The following is a 7,170-nucleotide window of genomic DNA, read 5'->3' as shown; positions in this document are numbered from 1 at the left end:
TATTGAAATTAGAAATCCCTGACCCCAGGACAGTCCACATTCTCTTGAGATGAAAAGTACCAAATAAAGCATTATATATCTCACATGACAAGTCAAACAGAATACAGATAATCCTGTGACTCTTAAGAATTCAGACCATAACAAGCCTAGGAAACATAATTTTAGAGTACTGGCCTTATGTTAATGGGGTCAAGTGCCCACTCCCTTGTGAGAACATATACTAGAAATAAAATGCTAAAGCACATTTCATTAGTTTATACCCTGTACCTCCTCCTGCTCCCTCACAGTGCCCATTCCTAAGCTATACACTTGTATGAAAAAAAAGATTATTAAAAAATGTATTTGAGGTTTAATTTCTCCTTATTGAACAGAAGGCTAACGGGACTTTTTAGAATCTGAGATGTGATTATGCAGCCAAAAAATTAAAATGGCAGCTGCTTACAAAGGAGATTGCTGCTGAGAAATGGAGATTTGCCAGCTGAGGTATGTGGAAGATCAGCTGGCCTTTTAACTTTCCACAGTTTAGGAAGGAGTTACAGGGACATGCTCTTAAGCAGCCCTTAAACCACAGAAAACAAGAAATCAGCCAGCCTTCAAGTTATCCCATGCCTGTAAGAATAAGTGTTCAAATGTGTAGGGTCCAAACTACTGTTTGCATTATGGGACATGAGGCAAATAATTTTGAATTTAATATTTTGACTATTTCTTTGCTTTTTCTGGCCAGTACAAATATTCATTTCCTCACTTTTACTCAAATGCAGCCAATGAGATCTTGCTAAAGTTTTCCAGGAAAAAAAATTCTCTTCATTTAGAAATTTGCTGTGAAAAATATGAACCAAAAGACTAAATCATAGTTGTTAGAGCTTGAAAAAATTACTTATTAGGTTTTCAAGGTTACATAGTAATAGAATGCAAGGGAGAGCTACTGTGGAAAACTCTTTATACCAATAATTATACCAAAAACTTCAAGGAGTTTCAAGTAACTACAGCAGTAATTTCACTGAAGCTGATTTTAAGCATGTTTTGTATTGTTATATGGAAGCCAATTTAAATAGTATAAGTCCATAATGAGTACATAAATTCTACCTCAAGCAATAGTTCAAATTCATGTATCACACAGAAGTTTTGGGAGAAAGATGGAGACTGACAGGTCCATGATCCATGTTTAGAATACAGCAGTGCCACATTCAGTGTGGTTAGGGTGGTAGGAGCCAAAATGGGTTCAGTTGTACACAGACAACACCTATGGACTTCAAAGGAGTGATCAGTCTGTAGTGGAATAAAGATACAGAAACCTGCATGTGAGCTCTTTTGGGATTTGCCTGCTGTGAGGGCTGCAAAAGATGTGATGATGTACATACTTTAAACCAGTGCATGTATTAATAAAACTATTAATACGAGCAGCATAATAATTCTCCTCTTCAGTGCTAATAATAAAAAAAAATAAAAAACAGCACACAATAACCTAGCAAGAGAGTTTCACAACAAGTAAGGACTTCCTTTCCTTCCTGGATCATTCTGTGTTCTGTCTTTTTCTTGTTCCTGTTCTCCTCATTTACTCAGGATAACTCCCCAGTTAGTTCACAGGAAAGTCTATTGAAATAAATAAACAAGTTCTAACTTAGTCACAAGAGTATTGTAAAGAGTAATTAGCTAATGAAGTATAGTTCTTTGAAAATGCAATGTTTTAATGCATTTAATAAATGCTGATTTATTATTGCTTAGATTTATGGACACATCAGCATACTGTGTTAAAACAAAATTTTGTATGCAGAACCCAGGACAACATAAGGAATTTCAAGATGATAAATATCAGGGAAGTACTTTGCAGATGCCTAAGATACAAGTCAGGCTGGGACTCAGACTGCACTATGACCCTTTTCAGTACAACATTTGGGAGACTGTAGAACTTGGTGCCACACTAGAGCCACACAGCCTGCTCCTTGTTCTGGAAGTACAGGGCAGACACATCAGTGCTTCTTGACAGACCCAAATCAAACTGATCAGCAGGAGCTGAATCACAGACATGATGAAGAGGGTCTGGCTTTGTGCCCAGTCATAGGAATAGGATTCATGAAGTGCTAGGCTGGCTCTCCACATACCCACAAGAGCCTGACAGGTTACTTCACCTCCCCAGTGCCTGAAAGCAGCTGTGCTGCCTCTGGGTCTGACCCTACAAGTGTTCATTTGGAACACAAAGCATGCACTTAGGAACTCCAGTGTGCCTTGTCCACACTGCATTGGCAGCTCAAACGTCTCACTTTCTCTGGAACATACTTATGGCTAATGGAAATAATTATTAGATTGTAATTATTCAGTCGTTCTTTCACCCAAAATACAAAAGCAGATGGAAGTTCTTCTCGTCTATATGTCTAGTTTCTTATTCCTTTATCCTTCCCTGCCAGCTTTGCTGTATTTCATAGATTTTCATCAAAGGCTGAAAGAAAATGTGGTTTTGCTTACCTGCAGAGCTAGATGAGCATATTTTAACTGTTCAGGCCAAGTTTTATCTTTACAACTTGGTGTCAGTTCTCTCTGCTAGATACAGATAGATACACTGGGCAGGAAGAGCACTAGTCCATGATCTGTCCATAAATTTGCTATGAATGCTATTGAAACTATTAGACTATTATTATTTATTATTATGAAATACCTATTTTCATCATTTTATACACATTTTAATCAGTGTGGAGTCTGAGGGAAAGCTTGAGAATTTCTAAAAGCAAGGTACTCAATTAAATAACCATATGGTTTCTGTGTCCTCAGCAAGAAAATTTGTAATGTGTATAAGGTGGCCTTCCTTAGAATCCTTATTTTCATTATATTGATCTTTTCTGACTAAATTCAAATTAGTTTCAAACCCAAATCTAATTTCAACATTGCTTGATCACTATGGGAAATTACTCTTCCTGGTCTGTTCCCCATTTCTCCTAGCAATCAGTTCCAGAAGTCAAATGTATTCTCAGTTTGTTTTTGTATTGATGCATAGACACTTAAAAAACAAAGTTCTGATGCAATGTGAAGACTCTGATGCAATGCTGAGATTCTTCTATTTATTTCTGTATGTGTATTATTCATGAGATAGGGGGCATAAAATCATTTGACTGCACTCTCTCAGAACTCCTTTGTGATAATTCACGAAACAACCTCTCAGTAGTAGACACTTTATTTATGTGACTACCACACCTCCTCTGTGAATTAGTCCTATATAACTGGGACATGTAATTTAATTAGACTTTATATGAAATAATGACTCGTGATCTGCAGTGACTAAAGAAACAAGTCTTTTAATTATTTTCTGTAAATTCTTTCCGTAAAGAAGATACACTACTATGAGTGCAATCAGATCAAATTCAAAAATTATTTTAGTGCAAGTTGATAATTTCAGACATACATGCAATAAAAGTCCAGGACTTTAATAAATTATTCTGAGTTTAATAAGTCTGAGATTTCCTTTTTGCATAGGTGTTCCTTACTACTCGAAGAACAGGACTGTAGTTGGCATCACAGAAGTACTGTAATGAAAGCATTCAGAGCTTTATATTTACTTGCACAATGCAATATGGTCTGCTATAGGTAAAGATCATACATGACACACTTTTGCACTTGACAAGACATTTATGTAGTAATTAATTGTGCAGCTTCATATACATTCAATGCAGCTATTCAGTTCATCACAATACAGTAAACAAGTTAATCTTTCTGCAACATTTGGTTCACAGGATTCCAGATTTAATTTTTCTGAGAGCCTGCTGGGGGCACCAACACCTGCCCATAAAAATCAAATTATGATATTTGGCAAATGAAAAAAAGAAAGACAAATTTAATAATTTATTTATATGATATAAATTACACAGTACACCTCAGGCTATACGTAATGCTTATAGTCTTCTTTTCACAGCTTTGAAAATAGACCTACAATGAATTTGCTTGCAGGCTTATACTTGCAAATAACTCACACCAAGAATGACCTGAATAAAGCACGGGTATCTCTAATAATGTATTCTGGCTGAGAAAAAAAGGGTGAACCAATTAGCAAGTGGGAAAAGAAGCTGCCTTGACTGTGGGCTGCATCCTGGTTGTTACAGACAGGTGGCATTTGTTGGTTTAAAACCAGTGTTAAGTTGTGTAACAGGAAACTCAGCTACAGCAGCCACATAGTTGAATAGCAGTTGTGAGGTGCTACTTCATGCATGTAAAAACAACAGGAGAAGACCTATATGGATTAAAAATATGTTAATGACACTACAGTAGCATAAACCAAATAATTCCCTAGCTTGAAGCAGGGGTGGGGGGGGGTGTGTTTCACATATAAGTTATATTGGTTCTAGAGAAAAGTTACACAAATCTGAAAGCTTTAAGCTTGGTAAACACCAATAGGACAACATATAGCAAACTTTTTACAGAAATGCTCTGTTTTCTTTGGTGTTCTCTTATTCTCCTGATGAAAGAAAGACTCCACATTTCAGATGCTCCCTTGCCCCTTGAAACTAGCAATGTTCAGCTGCCTAACAGGAGCACATTATCTTGAAGTGCCTATTTTTTTAATGCTTTGTACATAGTGGAAGGATGGAAAGGATAGATAAACAAAAGCTAAGAAAAAAGCAAATAAGAGGCCAGCAGAAGAGGGTAAGAGTTGAGCAGCAGACTGGCAAGAGATTGCTCGTGAGAAGTGCATTGACTTCACATTTTTACACGATCTGAATTTCTTGAGGACTGTGGAAAAGAATCTTACTGAGAAAATTTGATGCAGATAAAGAAATGAAATGAAGTTATCACCAGGAAACTAACAGGAGAGAAAGACCTCTTAGACAGTGAGCAGAAGAAGCTGGGCTTCTAGGAGCAGCCAAGAAAAGCAGCACAGAAGTACCTCCTCATGGATGTAATGGCTCATCAACTACCTCATACTTGGAAGTGTTCCTAAAAAGAGAAAGAAAAGTGACAATTGCCAAAAGTTTTTATTATCCTCACATTGCCACAACTTGCTTCTGACAAGGCAGGGTTTCATTGTTGCATTTCATTATTCAAGAAGTGCACATTAACATTTTTTGATATTTTGATTTTTGTGCTCTTGTTATACTTCTAGTCAGTGTAACCTGTTGCATTATTCAATCACTTTTCTAGTTAGTTTTGGTTTTTTTCAATTTCAAGTGGAATTCCCTGCACTTCAGGGAATCACACTTCAGTTTGTGCCTGTTGTCTCTTGTTCTGTATCTGGACATGCCTGAGAGGAGTCTGGCTTCATCTTTAGCTCTAGCCTCTAAGTCCATCCAACTGGGTTTTGCTAGATTTTAGACCTTGCACTTTTAATATTGTTCAGATACACATCATATATGACAAAAATACTGGCCAGTTTTCCCTACTGCATATGGATATTTCCTCTAGCAGCCTAGTGGGTGCCTCAGAGGGCTGGGATGGAAGAGGATCTCTGGGGACAGTTCACTCCAGAATTCCCTGTGATCATTTTTACTTTCCTGCAGGATGGGGATGGGGTAGTTCTCAGCACAGCCCAACAGTATTGCCCTCAGAAGACCTTCCTGGCATGCTTACAGCCCCCACTGGATATTCAGAATATCCAAGAGCCTTCACATCGTCACAATCCCTAGCGATGATTATGTGATACAGGCCCATCATGAGGGCTAAAATTGGTCAACCTATGAGCCACGTACTCATCAAAAAATGTTGTCACTCCTAGATATTTTTTAGAAGCACATGCACTCATTCTTCTCCTTTTCCTCCTTAGCAGACCTCTGGAAAGAGGAGTTCATAGAAGTAACTATGTTTGCTCTCCTTAGTAATTTAGTCCCTCAAAATGGCTGCATTTGTAAGCACACCTTTGCCAAAGAAGTTTTTAAACAATTAATTTAAAAGGTTTGAAGAGTTTTGCTACATTTATGCATTTTACACAACAACCTAGTAAGTTTCCTGGGGTGAAATCAATGTGGATCTGGGATAAAGATACTGCAGGTCTTTCTGAATGATTCCAGGAAAACTCAACAAAAGCAAAGCACTGATTCACTTATATGGTTGATCTTTTTCAGGTTTGTTACATAGAAAATTTTAGATTTTGGGGTTTTGAATGATGTAGACTGTATAAGCACACATTGTCTGTGACTAACCAGTCTCATTTCACTTTGGCAGAGGGACTGATTTATTCTAGACTTTCTTCTCACTGGAAGAGATGATGTTACAGAATACTTCTATTGATAAGATAGTACACAAATCCACAAAAAATGCTTCAGTTAATATTTTCTACCAGGTAAACCAGGGAAATATGCAAATTGTATAAATTTAATTCTTTGAGGCATTTTTTGTTTTGCCTTCACTAAGCCAAGAACTATTATTTCATCTTATTATAAACTCGCAAAACATTTAGATATTTGAAACTAACATAGTTCTGGGAAAGAAAACTATGAGGATAGCATGCCACTGTCCAATTACAGCAATATATGTATTGAAATAAAAAATATTTAAACAGATGTTATAAAAGACTCCATTTCCATTGTACAGCATAGGCACATCTGCTGTACTTTAAATACTTCTTATCCATGCCAAAGAAATACTATGAAGAGCAAATGCCTTTTTTGTGCTTTTCCTTTGAGTTTACTCTATGTGAATACGGAAAGTCTTTTCAATAGGAAAAAAGGCACTGATTGTAATCGCAACATTTTGTGTTTGCCCTACAGCTGCCATTTGTGACTAGTATGGAAATCAAGCCTTGGCTCTTGTTTTCTGGCTTCTTTTAAAAACCTTGAATATTGCTAAAATAGTAGTGGGCAGGAAGGAAAGGAGGGACAGCATTGTGCAAGACCAAACTAATATAAAAATGCTGCAGTGCTACACTCATTTCCTTCCAAATCATTTTCAGGCATTAGCTTATTGGTATTGTTCTTTTCAAAGGAAATTTGTGGTGTATTATCCCCAGTGATGAAGTGCACCTATGCTAATGTTTATGGTACACATTTGTTTTCAGGACGTGCTTGAGTTTTAGTATTAAGGCCTCGAGCACATGAATTCCAGACTTAGACAGTAGCAGAGTGGTGGCTTTAGAGTAGTAATTTTAATTACTTATAAGGTAAGGCTCTTACATTTGCTCACTGGTGAGCCTGGAACACTTAATACAGCTATATTTAGCAGCGGTATTTAGTAAGAACCATCCACTACTACTAT

This window comes from Onychostruthus taczanowskii, unplaced genomic scaffold (genome assembly GCF_017590055.1).
Source record: "Onychostruthus taczanowskii isolate IOZ18803 unplaced genomic scaffold, ASM1759005v1 scaffold20, whole genome shotgun sequence".
Classification (NCBI taxonomy): domain Eukaryota; kingdom Metazoa; phylum Chordata; class Aves; order Passeriformes; family Passeridae; genus Onychostruthus; species Onychostruthus taczanowskii.
This window is presented reverse-complemented; position numbering follows the sequence as displayed.